Source organism: Camelus dromedarius, chromosome 7 (assembly GCF_036321535.1).
Source record: "Camelus dromedarius isolate mCamDro1 chromosome 7, mCamDro1.pat, whole genome shotgun sequence".
In the NCBI taxonomy this organism is placed as follows: Eukaryota; Metazoa; Chordata; class Mammalia; order Artiodactyla; family Camelidae; genus Camelus; species Camelus dromedarius.
In genome coordinates, this window is record NC_087442.1 from 52,285,593 (window position 1) to 52,310,051 (window position 24,459).

The 24,459-nt window shown below is 36.0% G+C and overlaps 1 long non-coding RNA gene across 1 annotated transcript in view; it reads left to right on the plus strand.

Annotated features, from left to right (window-relative positions):
* The window catches only part of LOC135321751 (uncharacterized), a 116,022-nt gene that overhangs the window by 184 nt on the left and 91,379 nt on the right, over window positions 1-24,459 (plus strand). The window lies entirely within an intron of this gene.

The window sequence follows — 24,459 nt, forward strand, 5'->3', positions numbered from 1 at the left end:
AAAGACATTACCCGTAATATCACTCTCTTGAGATAACCATCATTAATATGTTAATATATGTCCATTGTGTTGTTTATTCTGCACATATAAGCCTTTATGTCTGTAACTTTAATACTAAATTTACAGTGTATTCATAATTTGATAGGCTGAGCATTTTCATACATTTTAAAATAGGCTTTTTAATAACTTTATTTCATAGGATTTTTGTAATCATTTTTTATTTTGGAGGTGTTCAGGAAGCAGTTATCTTTTCAAATACTATTAATAGGAAGCAAGTTGAAGATGGCACTTAAGACATCATGTATTTATTCAATATCTTACTTCATTTCTTTTGAAAAGTACAGGGCAGTAATCATGTGATGTTTTGACCCTACTGATAAAAATAAAGTTATTACGTCGCTTAGCCTGCTCCCTTGCAAATAAGACATAAAAATGACTGCAAGCACCAGTGACTCTTCGGAGCACCTTGGCACTTAAATTGTGATGATACTCAAAACTTTGTAGCCTGCTGTAAAGGAGCAGGTGTAGACAGGCATGTAAACACATCATTACAATTGAGGAAATGCTACTGTAGGTAAATATGTTTGGAAGCACCTGTCATTCTTTACTAAAAATATTCATGGACCACTTCCCACACACATACACACCATTGAGAATGTTAGGGATTTGAAAGAGTCATGAACTTCTTTTGTTTGTTTTATTTGTGTTTTGTTATGCTTTCCTGGGTAACAGATAAATAACCTTTGGGGTATTTAATTAATTTTTTAATCTTCAGTTTCTATGCTGTGAAACAGATTTAAAGAAAGTACTGTACTCTAAAGTTATTTAATTCAAATTTAATGTTTCCTTATAGATCAAAGATAAAATGTCAAATGGTATTGAGAAAGTCAAACAGGTGCTAATTACTTCGGATTATTTTACAGACTATTTGACTGCGTATTTATAGCATACTCATCTGCCTAATAATACCAATTTTAGCCCAAGTTTCCAGACTTTAAAACAGCAGTATGCTTTCTGGGTCTGCCAACAGTTTATGCGTGTGAAAGAGAAATATTTGTAAATAAGATATTCAAGTTTAACATTGATGTATATCTTTTTATACAGGCCAAGTAATAGAAATGTAAAATTGTTCAACAGATCAGTGATAACAGGAAATACATGTTTTATCGTAATTTGTTTATACTATGAAATTTCCTGTTGTATAATTTACAATGTATGCTACTTACCCATTTTTAAAATGTTCTTGCATTCTAATTCCTGCAAACTCCACCCTATTTTTGAGCATTTGCAAAATGAACAATACTGGGGAAATGTTCTCTAAGATGTAAAGTCATTCTGCAAATCTTCCCATCACTCCTTCCGTTCTAAGAAAACATGACATTTTAATGAACAAGCTGTTCTATGGTGGCGGAAACTCTTACCGTATATGTTTTACAGATTTTTACATAAAAGATTTCCCTGCCAACTCCCTCTGTAAGCCTTGCTTGACTGAGTAGAAGTGTATTTTTGTTACTTCTGATTATGAATATGGCACCAAAGACCAAATGTTGGTATCATGTAAATATTCACTCTTTGACCAAAATGAGTTTTACTGTTACCACGCTAAGCACGTATAGTCTACGTGCTTTTTCGTATCTTAGCATCTGGTGGGCAAGGTCAGGTGTCTGAAAAAGGGAAAGAGCGGGAGAAAAGACAAGTGTAAAATACAGCCCTACTGATGGGACAGACAGATTGAGTGGCACGTGCTATCATCTCAGCTACCACCTCATGTCACACGTGGGTTTAGGGCAGCAGCAGCAGGATTTTCCAGCAAGTTCACAGAGCGTTACCTTGGGGATTCTATGGCTGTGAATAGAAGTTGACCTTAGAGAAGTCTGTCAACAGACAGTAAGATTTCCAGTTATTAGTCTGAGGTTCAAATAATAGGAGGACTCCAAATCCTTGGAGAAAACTGTCAGAAGAAGTACACACATCTCATCTAGTTGGAATTCCTAGATCGGTAACTTAGGTAGTTACTAAAAGAAGAACTAGGGAACAGGCAAGATTACAGGAGCCTAATAGTTGACCAAAGGTAATGTAATTTACAGTTGGATTGTTGAGGTTTAAATCCTGGCTCTTCAGTTTAGTAACTGGGAGATCAGAGGCTGTGATTTAAACCCTTTTTAGCCTTTTGTACAATGGAGATGAGACTAGTACCTATTTCATGAGGTTGTTTTGAGGATTAAATAAGATAATGGCTGCAAAGTAAGTGTCTTAGCTTCTTTTCTGGCACATACCAGACATTCAAGAAACATTCAATAAATATTAGCAATATTATTGTGGCAAGATAACCACTTTGGTCTGTTGCCCCTGCAGTCCCCCTCTGCCTCTGTTTCCTCGACAAAGCCAGTATCCTTGGTGTTCCACAGCCTCAGGGGAAGTTGCGTTGCCGGGCCAAAAGTAAAAGCCATTTAAAAAATACATCTTTTGCCATTTGATCTCCAAAAGCCTTGGGAGGAAGGAATTAGGTGAGATGCTCATAAGTGTAAGTAGAGAAGAGGAAAATTTGAAAGAGCAGAAGAAAAGGCAGAGGTGTTTCCTCTTATCTAACAGTGGGTGAGAAGACACCAAAAATGAAGGTTATTAGAAGGAGAGTCTTCTGAGGCTGAACAATACATATCGGAATTCCCAGCCTCAAGACCGCATTCTTACTCCAAACAAACCGTGAAAACAGCGTTTCTAGATGAGAGCCTCTTCACGCCTATACAGTAACATGTTTAGCTGTGACTACTGTGGTTCAGATGTTAGTGTTGGCTTCCTTTTCCAGGCTGTATTTCACCAAGACCTTGACAGAGGATGGGGCCCTGATGATGGCTTAATTAGAATTTATTTAAATTTGATGATTTTAAAAGTTTTTAAAACGGCAATTTCCTGTGCACTTCAGTTTGTGGATTGTGATTTATATGTTCTACATTATAATCATTAGCACACACATGTGAGTAAGGACTAAGAGATTAGGAATATTACAAGAGTTCTGAACCTTTGTACTGAACCCTGCTACATAGAGCTGGAATTAAATGAATACCGCATGGGTCAGGTGATTTTTGACTTTGGAAATTAGCTGACAGGCAAAGACATACTGATCAACTTTTTGGGAGGAAGGAAAATGCTGGCTTAGGTTATCTTTACCATGTGTTTTAAGGAGCTCTGTTACTTTACGGAGTAAGAGTCTTAGTTCTAAGCATTTACAAAAAAATTACATATCACTTATGCTAATATCAGGTTAATTTTCAAAGACGATTTTTTGCTATACTTAGCAGTATTAAAATTAACCCAAATAATGTAACCACCATTTTTTACTTGGAAGTACATATCAAGTGTACTAATCTCGAAAAGAGTTGAATTTATAGAATTTCCTTTCCCAGCAATTACTTTGAATGGCCTTTAGGAACACAAAACAAAGCTAGATCTTGCCTTGTACATCGTTCTATTGTATTACTGGATTAATCAGAAGTTGGGGACATCTTCAACGAGACAAAACAAAAACAACAATGATAGAGAAAAGGAGACTGGACCTGGAATTGGGGCCTGCCTATTAACACCCGAAGGGTGAGGTTCCTCTCCAGGTAAATGCCATCGGGGCTGGGGTCAGGTGGCCAGACAGTGATCTATTTGAAAGATAGAAGTCCTTAGGCTCTTTAATTAAGGCTGGGACCCTAACAGGTGGCTAAATTGTTCCCAGTTGGCAGCTCCCCTGATTGCTGGGAGGAGGAAATGCATGTATCTCCTCTGGAAGATCACCAGTTATGTTTGACTCAATATAAGGCTGTAATCAAAAGCACCAAACACATAAGAAAACAAAGGGCCGTGAATGAGTCAGCAGGAAAAAAAAGCTGTTAGTTTAGGATCCCCCACAACCTCAGCTGCTGGAATTGTAGGGGAGGCAAACCTTTACCTTTACCTTCTTAGGGTTTTCTGATGGGCCTAAGAATTTAATTGATGTAAAACAGATTACCAGGAGAAAAGCAAGCAAATGTAAGTTTTATGTGACAGAAGGAATGAGCCAAAGAAATAATAAAACCTAAATACTTTTATACTAGTTCGAACAAGGAGAGGCAATTATGGAAAAGGAATTGAAATATATAGGGAGGCTAATAAAAGATAAGAAAATATTTTAGCAAGGTCTTTTCCCTAGTCTTTGACTCTCCGTCAAAGAATGTTTCATTTCTCCTGTTACAGGTGGGGACATCTTGCTCGTGGGGTTTTATCTCCTGTTCTGGGAAGAAAGAGGGAATTAGAATGCCCTTCTTACCGCTGCTGTTTTCCAAATACCTTTAACTGAAACTTATCCTTATGCCAAGGTGGCATGTTTTGGGGTGGCATATTCTGACACCCTTCAGAGTCATCATATGTAAAATATAAAATAATCATATATGAAATATTTAAATAAAAACATGAAATTATAAAAAGAAAAAATGTAAAAAACGATTCAAAATTATTGGGAAATCTGGCAGAGCCAAAGTAAGCTTTAAGAAAGAAGAATATAAGTATAGAAATAATTTTTTAAAAGTCAGTGTATGGTTTGAACTGTAGATTAGACAAAGCTAATGAGAGACTGGTGAACTGGAAAACGGATCTGAAGAAATTACAATATGGCTTAAAGAAGCAAAGGTATTGAAAAATTAAAAGACCAAACTATTTTGAGAGTAGAAGTCATGGTATATATCTAATTTAAATCCCAGAAGGACAGAATAGGTGAGAGAGAATAGCTCAGAAAATGACCACTGAATAGCTGCTGAAAGATAGAGTAAAATGTAACCAACACTTAAAACTATTGTAGGGGAGCACAAAATGGGAAAAATAAAAGAAGATAATAAAAGATATGAGAGAGAAAGAGAAATCTTCTCAAAGGAATGTCAGTTTGCTGGACAGTTGTTTGCCTAAAGCAGTAATGGATGTGATTGTTATTAGAATAATATTTTAAAAGTGCCAGGAAAATAAGTGTCAATCTAGTTCTTTGCAGTTAACCAAATTAATTTTTATTCACTGTTGCATTAATTCCTTCTAGCTCAGTTTCAAACCCTGCGTGACTCATTTCCTACATTTCATGGCATATTTTTTATTCTTACATTACATTTTTCTATTTATATATGTAATAACATACAAAATAGGTAATTTGCTTTGCATTTTTATTATGTCAAGTGCAATTTCTCTTTTTGTTAGTTTATTTTGACTTATTTTTAGCCTGACTCTCTGATTTTATTCTATTCTCTACCATTTCCTAACATGACCAGCATCTAATATATTTAATGAATATCCTGTATTTGAATACATTTAGCTAAAATGCTAATTAATGGCAAGGATGTGAATCATTGGCAGCTCTTATACATTGTTGGAGTACATTGGAAATCAATTTGGCACAATCTTGTAAGATTAAATATTTACATACCAAACGATCCAACAATTTTATTTCTAACCTTCACCTGTTCTCTGCTCCCAAAAGATTCTCATCCATGACCACCAGTTGACAAGAATATTCATAACAGTGCTATCAGGAATACAAAGTTGGAAGCAATTAAAATGCCCATTTTCAGGAGAATAAATATAAACAGTGAAAATGAATGAACAACAGTAACAGTTAACAATTTATATGAAATTTAGAAGCAATTGTGAGTAGAATAAGGAAGTCAAAGATGACAATATACACTATACTATCATTTTAGAGAATTCCAAAACAAAGTAAAAAGTACATGTCACCTAGAGTTGCATATGGTACATGACAAAGATAACTGAAAGTATGGCAAGAGAGTGATAATATAAAATTCCATCTAGTGGCTCCTTGTTTCATAGGATGCAGAGGAGTGGGTGGGAAGACAAAGATGGAATCAGCGGGTGCGCTCGATCTTAATTTGGATGGTGGATTTGGGGAGGGACGTTTATTTTTTTATTGAGCTTCATAATTTACACATGTGATTATGTATATTTGTGTCAAATAGTACCTAATACCATTTTACAGACTTTAATTAAAGAACTGTCTTACCATTTTTAAGAACTGCATATAGTTTATGAATTATACCTTCGTGGGCATTTTATCTTTATTAGAAAGAGTTTCATTTTCCCTTGATCAGCTTCACTGAAGTGAGTTGATATTTTACCATCTCGGGCTACACCTTATTTGTGAAAAGCTGACAGTATTGGGGTAACAGTTTGTTCTGCTCCTCCTCACGTAACTGTTGGTTGTATGTGCGGTAATGCATCACCCAGACGACCCAGTTGTTTTTTAATGCTTTCAGGTTAATTTATGTCTCTGCAGTTTTGTATAGGATGCATTTCTCACATAGAAAATTGGAATTTTGTCTTGTCTGACCAAACTTGACGAATACTGATTCAACAGCTCATTGCCTCAGAATGTAGACAGTATTTAGGATGTCACAATTGTGATTTATCTTGTCCAGGTGGTACAGGGGAATCTAATTACATGCCGTGTCTCTTACTCTTTGCTTAAATCATCCAGGAGTAAGTCAAGTCATCAGACACACAACGTGTACCTTGCCATTACTAGTTAACTCAGATGTCACAGTTTTTCTGCGCGCATGAGAGACTAAAACAGTTCTCTGTCTTCAGGATGATCTAGAGGAACAGGTTCAGATATAAGTAACAATTATGGAAGACATAGGTACCAATAGTAGATGTGCTAAAAAAGAGATGTGTAATCAAGGGGGGAGGGGGTCGTTCTAATCAGTTCAGGGGGCTGGTGAGGTAGCAAATGGGTAGCAAACTTGAGAGTTGAGCTAGATTTGAAATGGGTGTAAAACATCATTTGTTGAGTAAAGAAGACAGAGCCTTACAGGGCCAGGCTGCAGCAGGAGAGTGTTGGGGACTCAGAAGTGATAAGGAGACTGTGGTTCACAGAAGGCAGTGAAGCAAGGAAGCAGTTTTTCAAGTTAAGTCCCTCTGTATTGTTTCACTGTCTCTTACCTCGTCTCTCTACTGTTTTTCTTCCTCAACACTATCAGATCACTCTTTCAAAAATACTTTTAGTCATGTCACTCCCCAGTAAAAATATTCACTGATCTCCCCTTACATGTGATAAAATATTTTCTGGGACTTGAACTCAAGGACCTTCTCAGTATGATCACGATAGTTCTTTTGCACCATCATTCCTCCCAATCTCCTACTACAAAACTATTTCATCGAAAGTGAATCTGTCCACTGTTGTCAGTCTTCTTTGATTTGCATTCTCTTCTGCAATTGATTTTATGTGTCTGTCAACCCTACGTTTCTACATGAGTCTCCCCTCACCACAACTTCACTCCCTTTATCATGTGTTTCAAGACCCGTATCAAGTCCTACTTCCTCCAAAACATTCTCCACATGCCTGGGGAACGATTTCCTCTTCAAAATGATCTGCAGTATAAAAAGTACAACACTAAACTATCAGCAATTTAAATAATAGAAAACAGAGAACATGGAAAGGGTGAAAATCACAAATACAAATAAAAATCTTCAAGGCTGGAGATCGTAAGTTGTCAGACCAAAAGTACCTACTGCTTTCCAAGTAAAATGTAGACAAAATAATTGCTCCAGTAGGTATCATTTTGAAATTTCTGGACAGCATGAATGAAGAGTATATTTAAAAATTTTCTAGAGGTACAAATTACTGACAAATGGGCAAAAAAAAAACATCAGAAATTCTGCATTTTTGAAGGCTCTGAAAGAAAACCTTTAAATTCTAAGAAAATAATTTTCAACATAGGATTCAGTGCTCAGAAAAATGTCAGCTGTTTGGCGAATGTAAAAACCTAATTCTCAGTGATGAGTTAGCATAGCTCAACCTAGTTCTAGAGCCCAGGGAATGACTAGCATCACATCCTGATATTTCAGTTAGTTGCTGAGCTCTAATTTCATTTTGCAAGTGATTAAGCAATATTCTACCCTTCCTAGAGCACTGTTTCATTCACCAGTGATGGAAACTATTGTACAAATGAAAAAAATCTTCATTTGTTGATGGATCCAGTGTTTAAGCCAAGACTCTCAGCAGGCTGTGGAAAGAACCTCCTTCTGATGACTTTCTGAAGTTGCCTCCTCTTTAACAAAGTGGTTTCATCTATCCACAAAAAGGATTTGAAACAGAATGATGAAACTATTGTCATTGAGAAGTTTGAGTTCTTGAAGCTTATTATTTTTATGTTTTAAAATTATTCTGCATAAACCAAGGTTCTATGTTCAAGGAAGTGAATTATTTTAAACAACACAACAGATGTGATACTCAAGTTAAGAATGGAAAGCATTGCTCATTCATTACTCACTCCTGGTAAATATATGTGTATATTCATAACACGCACATATGCCAGATGTCATATCTTTGAAGTTAAAATGATACCATCATTTTTAACACCACATTTTTCTCATTTCTCTGTTCTTTTAAGCAATATTTCAAACACAAAATTTCCTTCATAGAACCAATGGTCAAGTGTATTAATTGCAACAGTTATGTAGATTACATGAATGAAATATTAATATCCTAATCTGTTCCCTTGTTTTCATATATTCCTTTCCTTGTTCATTCTTTGTGCTGTCATTTCCTTGATCACACCTCGCAGTAATTAGAGAACTTTTTTCACATTGGAGCATTTTTAAGATGATTTCCAGGCTGAATCATTTTTGAAGGGGAGGGAAGGTATTGGGAAATGACATTGAAATGTGATACCAGCATTCATGAATGTGTTCCATTGTTCTCAAATATTATTATTTGTGGGATAGAAAAACAAAACAATAACAACGATAAAAAAAAGATTGAACCATATGTAGAAAAAACAAAAGTAGATTATTCATGAGTAAAGAAGCAAGCTTATTTTAAAAATGAGAAAAGAAAAAGAAAATAAATATTAAGAGTTTCTGAAGTATAATTGTCATAATAAATTTGGGAACCATTGCCCTAAACTAACTCAGGTAGTCAGAGTCAAATTAAGTATATTTTATGCTATTTAAAATGAAGTACATTTCTAGTTTAATTCATACACCAAATAAACTAATACATTACAATGCAAAAAGGAGGAATTGTATGTAGCATTTTACAATTTCCTATTTCTAGAACATATGTCCTGGATCCCCAACTTTTGTACAATGCAGGTTTTCTATTCCCCTCTTTAAATTAAACCTTTGGGATTACTCAAGCATGACTGATACACTTGGATACTATCAGGCATTCAATACACACTATGTGCCTTTGATTTACTTGACAAGTGACAACAAGGCTGTATTGAGCTAAGCACAGACACTGTCACTAAATGAATATTTGCGGGACCTGCCTGTGGTTATTGTCAGACCAGAGCAGAACTCTTGTTCAATATCCTGTCTGGGAAGCAGCCTCTACCAGATGCTTTGAAAGAAGGGCACAACCACCCATAATGCAACAGGATGGATATGCAGTTCTATAGCCCTGAGGAAAAGTGCTTCCTGTTGGCCCCAGGTGGGGAGCCACTCCTACTCTGTTCGTATTCCTATGAGGACTGGTCTTCTCAAATAATACATTTTTAAAGGACGTTTTTAGTAGTACAGACTTTACTTTTGAAGCACGAATAATACCTCCGTGATTAGGAATCAGTGCTGTGGGAAATATTCAATTGGTCAGAATGGATTGCTTTTCCCCACTTTTCACAAAAAAATGATTATTTTATTTTAAATGTGATGTACAATACATACCGACTTTTGATGTTTTATTTCTTCATATCACATATAAAATAATTGGCTAAGCTACAGAATAGAAATCAAATGACTCTATATGCAGATTGAGAGGCAGGACATACAGTGGCCAAACAATGTGAAAAAATGTAACAGAACTCCAACCTGCAGCTCTGCGGTAACCAGCTCAGGAAGCCAAACAGTCTTTGCAGCGGCTGGTGCAGGAAGTCAGACAGCACCTGTGTAGCAGTCGCCATAATATGACTAACTTGGCCAGAGACTGCCAGCTTCCCTGTCCTGTCCCCTTCCTTGCCCGCCTCCAACTCAGGCTCAGCCTGAGAAAGCCAAGTGTGCTCCCCAAACTAATGCCATATGATGCCCCACTGTGTTAGCCCTCTTCCTGCCTCCCCCTTCAAACGATGTCCAAACAAAACAAAACAAATACTCAGCAGCCTCCAATCAGTGTGTACCATCCACCAAAGCTTTTTCCTTTTACGCTAGAAAGGTCTCCACTCTGCCGACTGCCTCTACGTATCTGCCAACTGGAAGTGATGGTGACTCACTCCCAAGCTCTGAAAAACCTCTCTTTGTTCTCATTTGGGTGGTGTCCATCTGTTTCTATAGCAAGTTAATGTTCTTAAAATGTATAGATGAATTTCAAGTGTACTAGATTTAAATTAGTTTTGAGAGTTTCTGAACTTTCAGGTGATTATTTCTGAGAAATGGATTAGATGTTATGGGTAACTTTCATTTTTACTACATACGCATACACACATATGTATTGTATGTATTGAGTATCATTTCAAACTGATTACAGAAGTATTTTGAATAATAAGAAATAAGGTTTGTTACATCAGAGAAGTCAATTTTATTTACTTAAAGAGCTAAGACAAATCACATGTTCAAAAGAATAATCACAAAGTTCCTAGCAGGCATATAGATGCATAATAGTTTCACAGACACACTACTAGTAACACAGTAAAATAAAATTTGTACGGAAAAATGAGGTGGAGGGTTTACCTAGGTTATGCTCTACTTTACTGGTGACTTTGATAACTGAGTAAGTACTTCGACTTCACTAAATTTACGCCTTTTTTTCTTTCTGTCCTTTTCCCTTGAAAGTACCCCCGCCAACCCCGCGCTGGCCCCAGCCCCCAACTACATGGAGATAAGGCCACAGCTGCTGCTTTTTGTCCCCCAGGGCATCAGGCATGTCTGTTATCACATGTGCTTGAGTTGCAGCCAGCTGTCTTCTCCTTTAAGGAGGTCTTCCTGGGGAGGAAGCACTACCAGCCAGAGGCAAATTGTTGGGTGGCACTGTTGGGATTCAGGGCAGGCAAGACAGGAGCTGTGCTGTAAAACAGAGAAGAAAATAATCAGGAACTTCATTGAAGCCTTGTGGTTATTTCTCAAAACTAACAAGCAATGGTTTAGAACAAGGTGGGTTAGATAAGAATATGGATGGCAAGAATCGAAGGCTGGGGACAAGGGCATCACCAAGGGAGAGAGGAGTGAAGATGAACACTGTCAGTTCCTGAAGATACAACTAGACAGAAAAGAAACTAGATGAATTAAAATCAACCTCTTTCACTACATTTCCAGGAATGAAAAATTAAGATAATTAGCAGACAAATTTACAACCACAGACTATCAGACTTAAAAGTTTCTGTAGGAAAAATGAAGTGAGATTTTGTGAAAATACTGACTTTAAAATAGAAATATTTAAATAAATATACCAAACCCAATTATAGATAATAAAACACTATTCTTAGGAATAATTCTAGTTTAAGCCTTCAATTTTACTTTAGTGATTTTTTTTTTTGGAGTGCTTTAGATTTTTTTTTTTTTCTCTAGGCCAGCAAAAGTAGATTATTATCATTCAGTCTTTGAAGGGGGAAAAGTTTGTTTCCAGTCATTAATTTACAACAGTTTTCCCAGTATCTTCCATTAGAGCTGATTTAATAAACATTTTCTCTATGTGAAAAGATCCTGTAGACCCTGTTACATATACTGGGGAATAGATTTGTTGGTAATTTATTTACCTATTACTCTCAGTAATTTCCAAAATTAAGAAAATGTTTGTCATTTCGGTACAAAGGACCACAACAATGCTACATTTTGAAAAGGATGTCTTGGGAAAGAATGAGTCTTAGAATTATATATTTACAAGTTGGTCTTTCATTTTTAGATTTGATCACTTGAATTTTATTTTTATATGGTACCTAGCAGGAGTACACAATCTTTTATTTCCCATAATTATAAACAGCAATAGATTACAATACGAGGTTATTGCAAGGATTTCATAGATGTTGTACTTCTCCTTAGCCAGTAGGCATGCCCTATGACTCATTACACTTGGATACTGTTTTTTACATCTTTCTTACACTTTACCGTGTACACTCTGTTTTACAAGCATCTCTTTTATAGTTACATTGTTACTAAGGTATATTACTATTAGCTTCATATATGAAACACTTCAAAGAGTTTAAGTATTTTTATAGAAATAAATAATTAGTGGGTATAAATGTCTAAATCAGAGCCCAAGTCCAATTTCAAACTGTGTGTAACTTTCATTATGCTATTTGTGTCTCTCCAGAAGGGGTTTAATATGTGCCTGGGTCCCAGCTCTTTCTTAGTGTAGCATGTATGACTTCACTGAATGCCTGAGCCTAGTTGTGAACAATCCTAGCATTTGCATTACGTTCTTTACTAATTCATATGCTACAGCATATCTAGGAAATACCAGGCACTATCTTTGATGGTTTATAGATATCCTTTTTAATGCTTGCAGTAATTGTAAAAGATAGTTGATATTATCTCCATTTTTAGGTAACAAAATTGAGATTCAGAGAGATTAACATGTCTGAGGTCACACAGTTGAGAGAATTCACAGTCATGTCTATTTAATTTTATCCTTCTTTCAGGATCTCCTGCTTACTTCCTTATTTTTATGTGGCTCTACTGTAACATCTTTTTATTTGCCCTGCACCCCAAGGACCTACCACTTGGTTAACTTATTTAACCTGACTATTTCTGTAATCTATTGATTTTATATAAATATAAAAATGTATATATATACACACACACACACACATATATATATATATATATCTGTGTATGTATACCCATTGTCTGGAAGACAAACATAAGACATCTGGTTAACATAAACATTATTGCAAGAGTGTTCTTAAAAAAGAAGCATTGCCAAAGAAAGAGATTAATGATAGCTGAAGCATTCTAGAGTTGAGGCTGAGCAAAAGGTAAATCATGGCTGGGAGAGGTCTATCAACAGTTTATCCAGGGACTCACCTTTATGTATTGTTCTTTTTGTCAAAATCAGTCCCTTCTTTGCAATAAATTATGGGTCTCTTGACAGTGGTCTAATAATAGAAACCTACCTTTCTGGCCCCAACCTGCAGACCAGAAACACTCAGTGCCCGTCTCCCTCACTGGTCTCTGTGAATAGGGTGTGGAAGCGGGGTAGCAGAGGGCTCAGTTCTAGCCCCTGTGCTCCGAGGACAAACTTATGCATCTGGTTGCCACCTCAACTTCCCAACTAGGAAGGAAGCTATTAAATACGTTTCCAGAGATACACGTGCTGTAGCATACTGTAGATTACTGATTTTACAGATTAGAGAAAGATTTGAGCTTGTACATGGAAGTATCTTGGTCTTGGGGGTAATGAAAATACTCCCAGTTGGTGATTCGTAGTTCAGTTGTCATTTGTTTCCTGAAGCCATCCCGCTCCAAAACACTTCCTTCTGTTGTCTAAATTCCACAGTATTTCATAACTTCATTATAGAATGTATGAAGCCCTGCTGCCATGACTCATTTGTGTGCCCTTCTCTGTTCGCTCTCAGCCATTATATTCCTGTTCTCCTGGGCAGCAGCTCCACTGGTGCTTATTCACTTATGTGACTCAGATGGGGCCATGACTTCAGGCTTTGTAGGAGCCACTACTTTTACGAACATTCATTGAATGTCTGAATGCAGCTACAAACAGTTCTAGGATTTTCCTAACGTCTTGAGAAGTGGTTAATTGATATTAGTTATCCCTGAATCTAATGTAAACTCTAAGCACTACTCCAACATTGTTGAAAAACGTTCATGTTTGGTTCTATGTAAGAAATTATGTGAATACTAAAGGGGTGGAGCAGAGGACAATACTATTTCTGGCTTCCTTCCAAAAGTCACAAGAATCTGTCAATGAATTGAACATTTTATAAACACCAAAAAGTTTTATATGATTCACATTAAGTGACTCTGGCCTCAAAAGTGTGAATTGCTCCAGTTTTTGTCTAGGGTCTTTGTATATCCTGGATTATTTTAGGCCAAAACCAACACAGTATGGACTAATGGAAAATTTTATTGTTATGATAATTGACAGTCCAAACAGGCTGTGAGAAAAGATCTGGGCTCTGCCTGTTGGGTCACACAAAAGAACGTTACCAAGGAGACATCATGGCTACCACAGAGATAAGTGGCTTAGGTAAAAGGGTAGGAGAAAGCTGGTCAGCCACCAACAAGCAAAGGACAATGCTGTTAGCTGGTTTTTTGTTTTGTTGTCTTTGATTTTTTTCTTCCTGCCCGTTACTGCTTGTAACCATAACACGCTGAATGATTGTTGTGCAGTCACTGCCTTTAAACCAGTGATACCGTCTCCACCGAAGGTCTTCATCACAAATACAGTGAAAACTCTGAGCGTTTTAAAACATTCAGGCTATGCTATACATTAACTGGTTTGAGGCATTTCACAAGAATATTTGGGATTGGCTCGGATGCAGATTTAATAGAAAAGCTACAGAAAGTTGTGTAAGAAAAGTGTCTCAGCAAAGAGTACATCTACTTTATTATGGTAAATACTTGGTTTTACTGCTGCTCATACCACAGTTCTTATGTAACTAAATGAAGTCATCAAAGATGTATTAAAATCTGGGCCAGTTAACTTATTTCTCCAGTTCAACAGAACTAAGATAAAATCTGTTTTTTTAAAGCATAGTGTACACGTTTGACCTTGTCCCATTATTCATCTGTGTTAGCAGACAGTAAGGCAGAGAACCTGAGAGGAGATGCTGGGAGATGGTACACGGGGTGGTGGGAGAGTGTGAAGTTCCCTTTTCATTGTTTCAGTTTTCTCTGTAGGACACAAAATAATTATCTTAGATTGAAGCTTGGTTGGGGTAAGTGTTGGAAATGAAGTTACAGAATATTTGTCTTTGGAAGTATAATATAATTGCATGGAAGCATGAAGGGCCTGTGTATTGGAGACAGATGGTTAGTAAATAGGTCATGCGTCTCCCTCCAGCTGTATTCAGCTGCAAGGGTTCAGGGGTTAATAAACTGGATTTAATCAGTCAGGCAAGTTTGACAAAGTCAGGGAGGTACAAGGAAGCTGATGATGTATGCAGGGAGGTGTTTGTAATGACTGACCTTAGAATGAAAGCTGGGAAAGGAAGGAAGAGAGGCATCCACAGAGTGAAGGGTAGTAAAAAAGATGGTAGGGTCAATTTTAACATTGTAGAAATTAGAAGTATCAAATTAGAGAAAATTATCTTACCCGTATGAGTCTGAATACCCATTCTTTTTTTTTTTTTCTTATTTTAATTGAAGTATAGTCAGTTTACAATGTTGTGTCAATTTCTGGTGTACAGTGTAATGTTTCAGTCATACATACACATACATATATTCATTTTTATATTCTTTTTAATTATAGGTTACTGCAAAATATTGACTATAGTTCCCTGTGCTATACAGAAGAAACTTGTTTATCTATTTTATATATAGTAGATTATATCTGTAAATCTCGAACACCCGACTTATCCCTTCCTGTCCCCTTTCCCCACTGGTAACCGTAAGCTTATTTTCTATGTCTGTGAGTCTTTTTTTGGTAAATAAGTTCATTTGTGTCTTTTTTTCTTAGATTCCACATATGAGTGATATCATATGGTATTCTTGATGTAATCAATAATAATCTGTCACTTGATTTAATTATATTCTCTAAGATAGGGTGAGCACATCTTAATGCTGGGCATAATTTACTATAAATCAATTATTTATAAATTATATGTATAAAAATTGTCAGGTAGCAATATTTCCAATTTATCTTAATTTCAGTAACCAGTCACAAACCAATTTACAATTCTTATATTTTAATCATTTGCAATTATGTTTTCCATTTTTTATTTCATTTGTCAACATTCCTAAGATTTCAAACATGGCAATACTTATACTATTATATATGTGTACAGCCTATAAATGGATTTTTTCCAGTTCTAAAGTGATATACGTATATTTCCCATTATCTGTGCATAATCAAAACGTCTCTGTAGCTAGAGGTGGCTGTACCAGTCAGGGGTACAAACCGCCTCACGCAAGTGAACGTATTCAGTTTGTAAGGTATACTCTACCTAAGTCAAGTCTATCCATCTGTGTATCTATATTTGTATCCATTATCTATATTTCATTCTTCTATCTTGGATGCCTAGCATTCTTTCACTCCTTATTCATTTCTCCTAAAGCAAGTAGAAAGAATCACTCTAGTGAGATTCACATCAGTCAATGTGCTGCTCATATTAAACTCTTACAAAGGTCAAAGGAGAGATATCAGTAGCTTAACTCAGTGTTTTCCAGTGTTGGATACATGACAATCACTTGGTAAGCTTTTAAAAATTACTGACAGCTGGGCTCTGTCTCAGACCAGATCAAAATATTTGGAGTGAGGAAGGTGGAGGTATGGGCTTGAGTTCCCCACTTACACAAATCAAGTAAGATTTTCTAGGCTGCTCATCTGTTTCAGTTGTGGGGACACCGTGATCCGCTAGCCAATACGAAGATCTCTGTGGATCAGACTGTTTTGATGAACGTTATGACTTGGTGTCTAATAAAATAACTATGTTCACCTTGTGCTTGACAATTAAGTGTTGCCCGTGGGCCTCTGAAACCCCAGGATCTTAATTGTATTTAGAGATTCCTGTTTGATTACAGCACTTTCCTCTATAATAAATAGCTTACAAAGAAGAGGCACAATAGAGTTCCTTAAAAATGGAGGTGAGGGGCTCCCTTCATTATTTTTCTCACAGCCCTGGTTAAGAGAATGTCATTTAGACCCCAGGGGATATAGTTAAGGAGTGGGGTGGGTAAGAAAGCCTTACATGGTCAAGTCACTTTACCATTACAGTCATACTAAGCCTTTCATTAACTTCCTTTAAAGTATTCTAAGGAAGATATGGCACTTGAGTTTTATTTGATATAGATTATCTTTGGTCCATATTTTCACCAACCAACCAAACACACATACCATTCTCAACTCTTCAGACTAACACAGTGGATCTGGAATCTTAGCCTATCAATAAATTCAACCTAATCAAGCATTGTGTTTCTTCTACCCTAGTCCCACCCATGTTCGTAGGTTTCCACTAATACAAATGGTAAGATCATTTCTTTTTTGTGTATACTGCACTGTCTCATCAGTCAAACTTGGTATGTGATCTTTTGGCGCCTGCTGAGCCTGGAGTTTGATTATGAAGTCTGGAAGCAAGGGGGGAGTGTTAGTTGTAACTCTGAAGAAGATTAACACCGTTGGCAAGGCAGCTACTTCCGGGGATAGCCATTACACATTCTTCAGGTCAGGGAAACCTGATCTCTTCTGCAGCGTTAGAAGGGCTACTTCTACTGGCCAAGTGATCATGGCAGAATTTATGGCTTCAAAGTCTTAGTTTCAGTGAAATTTGTCCAGAAGCTTCTGTCCCTATTCCAGGGTCCTATTCCTTCCCAAACCATAAAGGTAACTTTAACAAAGGAAACTTGGAGAGGTTAAGAATTGAATTTGTGTTGTAATTCAGCCATCTATAAAATGAAACTTAGAGTTTGGTTTTCAGAAATCTTGCTGACTGAAGGAAATAAGAGGAGTCACAGAAACTTTGAGGTCCCTTATGTGGTCTTTGTGCTGAGAACCTAAATCCCTCTGCTCATGATTTTCCTTCTCCACATTCTCCAGCACAAGTGGGAGGCAAACAACCCCATTAGTCTCCTCATTTTCACTAACACATTCTACTGCAGCAAATACTTGGTCACCCAGAGTTGTGTCTTTAGACATTTAATTGAAGATTCTAGAGGTGAAATTTGTGTAATTGTTTTGCAACTGCAGCTGTGAATTACTGCCCTTTTCCCTGGGAAGCAGACTTTACTTTTACTGACTTTAAATTTAATCTCATCAGAGAACCAGGGACATAACCCAGGATCAATTCAGAGAAACCAGCCTTAAGATTTTGTACCTTTAGAATCATACTTTGTACGTTCAATCACAAAAGTAGAATTAGTTTAGATATAGGCATAGAAAGATAGCTAGTGCAGGTATATATTATGGAGTTTTAAAATAAGAGATTTATCACAAATATTTGGCCTTATACAGGGTCAGGCTGTTAGGAAGAGAAGACAGATGAATAATATAAAAGTTGAATCTATAAAATTTCTATCAGAAAGCAGTGGAGATTATTGGGTAATCCCAATAAAATGGGAATACAGTTTTGTCCCCCAAGACTTTCATCCCCTAGTCATTCAACAAAACACTAATCTAGTGAAAGGAAGCTGAATTTTCCACCCCAAAATGTGCTGCTTTGGCATAAGAATTATATTGAACTGATTATTTTAAAAGAAACAAACAAACAAATAAAAAAAGAAGATACGAGAGAAGTTTGGAAGACCAAGTAGAAGTTGCCCTTTCAGAAGATACACTTAGAAGGGAATTCTCCATTTATAAGCGTGTCTCCTTCTCTGTTCCGGGCAGAGAAGGTTGCCTCTATATCTTTAGAGACTTCCTACCAATGGAGAAGACAAGGACTTGAATCTGCACAACGACCATACCCTTGTTTACTGTGCTTTGCTTGAAAACCTCCCATAACTGCCCCTCAACATCTCCTTTTGTCTTTAGCTCAGGATGGTATTTAAGGTAGTGAATTAGGCCATTTCAGAGAGTTACTCAGTTTTCCTAGGCCTCTTCCATGTGTACAGGAGCTATACATGCTATTAAACTTGTTTATTTCTTCCTCTGTTAATCTGTCTTTAATTACAGGGGATATCTCCACCAAGAATCTGGAAGAGGAGAGGAAAGATTATTTTTTTCTCCAACACTAGCTACTGCTGTGGAGAAATTTCGCAGATGTAATTGAAATTCTGTAAACTTTGTAAGGTTATTGAGGACGACATATGTCATTTGCAAATGAAGTCTTGATAATCTGTAGAAGTCTATTGAAATATATTTAGGTGTTATAGGTTACTGGGAGACAGGATGGGGTAAGGAATAGAATAAGAATTTTAAGATACACATCAAGATATTGTATTTTATCACAGTTTGTAACCATAATTAATAAGATAGTTATCAGGATTTCAGAATATTTAATTAGTAAGTAGTCAAAACCTGAAGTAAATTTTTGTACATCAAATAGGGAGAGCAATAGAGAAATGCCAGGCAACTTTAAGATTATAAAATGGTGATCTAAAATACTATGTTTCCCTGATGTATTTTCAAAACATTGTAAAATTGGTTGACTGGACTTTGAAGTTATATCTAAATGTATCTTGAATTTTATAGCTAGAATTTAAAATAAAACCTCAAATGTTATATTTTAAAATATTAAATTTCCCTTTAATAAAACTGAATTATTAAACCCACAATTTTTACATTACTCTAATGTAGCAAAATTGACAAGATCCAAGACTCCCCAAACCAATTGCCATCTTTACACTTAAAAGGTAAAACTACAAAAATTGCATCCATAAACAAAGCTAAAATGTGATGGAAAGCCTACTGAAGATACTGAAAGTAGAACAAATAGGAAGAAAAAGAGGATATAAAGAAATTACATCATGAACATAAAAACATGTAGGAAAAATATTAAATTAATTTGTATAAAAGGAATAAAGTGAGGGACTCTAATTAAAACTTGACTCCTGAATTGTTTCACATTTATCACCATGGCAATTTTCATGGGTATGAAACAGACTGTTTTAACTTCTGGCTTAAATAGAAGTTCAAGTATGTGAATGACAGTTCCTATTTAAACATTTGGTATTTTGCTAATTGTATTTGCCTTTGGTTTGGCGAATGTGTTTGAATGTCAATACACATTTGTACATCATCCTTTGGCGTAAGGAGACAAAGCTCTTCTGTAATGGCCTTCTCAGGAAAGTTAATTGGTTTAATTGAGAGAATGTATCTGTAAGGAAATCTCTGAGATATCTGTATAAATAAGGTACGAAGCCAAGGGCAAGTCTAGATCAAATTGTGAAGTGTAAGAAATGTTCTCAGTTCCTACCTGCCCTACTCAGGTGATAATTCCTCAGTGGAGCAGAGACCATGTGTTCAACAAATGGCTTCTGTCAAAATTTGCCCTGTGGAAACTTCTGGAACATGTTTGTCTTATATGGAGATAGAATCATGTGTAAAATGTGGCTAATAATATACACCTAGATAAAAAGTAACAGAATCCAGCATGACTTCATGTTTTAAAGGATCTCATAAAATATCCTTTTAAGCAAGATGTTAACCTTCATTAAGCAAAATGAAAGATTATTATTGAGAATTCAAACATTGTCCATCAAAATTGGGTGGTTCTATTTGCTTAGTTTGTAGTTTTGGAGTTTAGAAGAGTTGTACCATTATTCCCTGAAATTTTATTATACAAATAAAGGATTGGTCCACATATGGGTTTGACTGAGTATAAAAGTGGTGTTTCCTAAGTTTCTGTTGGAAAATTCACTTTGGGATAGATCCACACAAAAGAGTCCCTTTAGATAAAAAGTACAATGGAAGAGTGTACCCTTTAGCCAGTGTCTTCCTTCATAGTCTCAGCCATTTATTGAGGTAGTATTTAACATATGCCTGGCAGGTGAAGCCATATGGCACATGTTATTTGAATGCTTGCATGTTATCTACAGTGGGTGTGAAAAAAAAAAGCACTTAACCCAGAGGAGAGATTAAAATGAGCTTTTAAAAAAATGTACCTAAAGCACAGGTATATTTACAGGCACGGTTTCAATGTGATCAAGTAACTTCAAAATCCTTTTTGGAAAGAAATAGGTTACTTTTTTTTTTTTTAAGCAGATTAATCATTTTTAGCAAGATTACATCTCTGAAAAAAATTTTTTTGAAAATGTATTTTATGCCTAGAGAAAATTGATGCCCAGCCCTTGTTTTAAGATAAAATTTTATTATCCTCCCAAGAAGATTCTCAAAATGAATTATTTAAATTCATATCAATATTCAAGAGATATCCATGGCAAATAGGACTTAAAAGAATGGAGGTGGTTTTTCAAAATAAAAAGTAATTTCGCAGCTATCAAAGGTTTAGAAATCCTAGATAAAGTGAAGTCATTACCAAAAACTGATAAACTTTTCTATTTGTATGTCCAATAAGTTTAAATTGAGTTAAGGAGGTGTGTAAGACTCCTCTTTGCAGCAATCTTTAATCAAGAAAATTTCCATCTTGATGAGCCTGTATTTATGAATGGTTTTGGGTTTTTGACCTACTAGTCCAGACTTTTCTAATACATGCTAATAATGTGTGATCCTGTTGTTTCCTATCTCAGATATATGACATCAAGTTGTGTTCATTCAAGTGAAATATGAACTCTAGCCTTGACTAGAGATTCATCAACTATTTTAATGTATACTTTTAAATAACCATAGTTGGAAGAGAGATATAAAGTTGATTTGTGATTTATGAGTAGCAAGTGATACCTGGACTACAAAACAATTACATCCTGCTCCTGACACTTAATGAAAAATTACCACTAACAACAGAATAACAAGATTGTAGTATTATTAGAAAAAACAGTCAACATTATCCAAAACGCCAAGAGAAACGGCAAGAAAATATTCTGCTACTCTGAGTAGAACCTTGATAATATCTGAAGTATTTACATCAGGTTTCCAGTAATAAGCAAAGTTCCTTATCCATGGCTTTCAGTAAAATACACAATTAAAACCCATACAGAATTTAATTTATTTAACCTGAGGCACCATAACAATTTTAGCCTTCTTTTTAAGGACGGAACTAGATTAAGTAAGTAGTTCATTTAGGCTGAAAAGCTAATATAAAAAGTAGAACATACATGTTTTAAGAGAATAACAAAGTCCTCTGAGGATCCTAAGGAAATCACATAATTGCAAGCCCATGAATGAACAGGGATAGAAAAGTTTTTGTTGTTATTTTCAGGAGGGAGCATATGAGTTGGAGTTGTGCATCTTATTCGTAATATTTTGACCAGTTAAGTTTGTGGAATGAGAGCATTGCAAACTAAAAAACACAGTGAAGAATGGCATGCATTTAAGAGGAGAGTCAAGTTACAAAAGCGAGGTGGAAGTTTGACTGGAAGCTTGTGTGTGCATGCGCATGCATATGCACCGTGGGAGTTCAAATAGAAATGAATATTGAAGCAAATATGAGGAAAGCAGGGGGAAAACACTGACAGGTGAGTCCGAGTTTGAGTAAATGAATGCCTCCCTCTGCCTTTGGAAGATCAATTCCAAAATAGTATAGAGGTCCACTAGATGAAGGAGGAAATAGAGAACAAAGAAATTGAAAGCTAATGTACATTAGTTGGTGGCATCAGAAAGGATTGGGGTGGGATGTGCGAGTCACTGAGAAAGTTACATCTGTAGGTTTTTGGAATAATTTGATGTAGTTTGTTGGAGACAATAAGATCAAGGACAAGGAGAAGTCTTTACCAAAGAAAATGCTGGAAAAATTAGCATTCGTTTCCCATCCATGTATGTTTCAGCTATGCAGGAGGCACCGTGCAAGGACTAGCGATACAGAGATATACACAGTGTGTAGTCTCTGCACTGTGAACCATAACCTCTACTTGGGAAGATGGACAAATAACTACCAGACAATGAGGTGAATGAGAGAGGTGTGAACAAAATGCTTTGGAAGCACAGAAGCACGTATCTATCTGGGGAAACACAGAGAGTTTCTCAGAGGAAAAGATAGCAAGTTTTCTCCATTTAAAAATGGAGCTGTGGCTGGATGGAATTTTGTGTTAAGCAATGCTTGCACTTCTGAAACACCTGGAGCAGAGTTTCCTTAATAGATGGAGTATATTAGATGAGTCAGGTGAGGCATAGAAACATCAAGTCATCAAACCTTGTGTATTCAATCACAGAGATGGGTTTTGCTATACATATGTTTTAAGTAGGGGAGAGACATGATCAATTTTCATTAAAAAAAAAAAAACTTTCAAAGAGTAATAAGTTTGAAGATAGGAAGACTAATTAGGAATGTGTCTTATCAGCCTAAGGTCAAGAGATCGAGATCAGATTAAGGCAGAGGAAGTGGGAACAGAGAGGTAGGAATAGATTCAAAATGATGATTACGATAATGATCACGGTGCTGATGGTAGTGATGCTGATGAGGATGGTGGTGCTGTTCCTCCTGCTCCTGCTGATGATGATTACTTCGGTGCACTTACTATTTGACATGTTCTTTGGAAAGTTTATCACACAAATCATACCACATAATCCTTATGACAGCCCCATCAGGTTAGACCTATGTTTATCTTCATTTGGAAAAAGAAAAAGAGGAAATTAATCTTTACAAAGTTTAAGTAACTTTTTTCAAGACTTTAGAAACATTAAAAGTTGAAAATGGCTTTTTAACCAGGGAATCTAGAGCTGCTGTCTTAGGGCCACTTTGTTATTTCATGTCTCAGCAAATACTTAGCAGTTAAAATGGTTAACTGGATGGTAGGGGATAAGCTGAATTAGGGAGGAATCTAGGATTTCTCCCAGTATTCTCACTTAGGTAAATAGGATAATGGTAGTCCCATTTACTGAGATAGATTGTTGGTAGATACCAGATTTGCTAGAATATTATTAGTTTTGGGGAGAACTCTCTGGTAAGATCTAAGCTGAAAATAAATTTGGATTTATCTGTCTAGAGAGAGAACCAAGTTACAAATTTTCTAAGGAGAGACTGTAGGGTGAAGAAAAGTATTTTACAGATGTGCAAAATAGGACCAGGAACTGATCATTACTGTATTGAGTCAATGAATTTTGAGGGTTTTCCAATTCTTTCCTTTTTTCAGTGTCTTGTGATGTTTTCTTGCTCTTTTGGTGACTTATTTTTTAAATAATCTGAAGGAATTTAACTCAACATTGCTTTATAAGTAGCCTTACCAGTAGTAGCTGCAGAGTTAGAACAAAATGTTATCCAAATCCCTGAGACATATAGGTCTTCAAACACATGTTTGGAGAATAACTTTCCCAGTACAATGACAATAATGTGTACTCATCCTGCAGTTCTACCTGAAATAAGAGATACCTGCCCCTTGTCATCTAATTTGGATGCTCATTCCTGCTCCTGTACTGACACACTGTAATCATGGTGCCGTCTCTAATTTTTACATCTTCACTAGCTTTCATGTGAGAGCAGCTGGACTGATAATTACAATTCTGTTGCTTCTTTCATGGGCATCAATTTTCATGTTCAAAAAGGAAAAACTGAGAACATCCTTTGAAAAATATCTTGAGCGCCTATAATTTTCCTTGTAGCAAACGTATACATTATGATGATTTTTATTATTAAAATTTAGGGTGATTAATCTCTAAAAGAAAAAAGTCAGTCGTTTATCATGTAATCTTTCCATCAGGTTAAAAACTTAAAGAGACTGATAATTTAGATTAAAAACTTCCACAGGAAAACCAATAATTCTAAAGTTTTACTTGAATGGCTTCTTGCATTATCAGGATCACCTCTTTGGCAGCGTAGATAAAGAACCTTGCATGGCTGCAAGCTT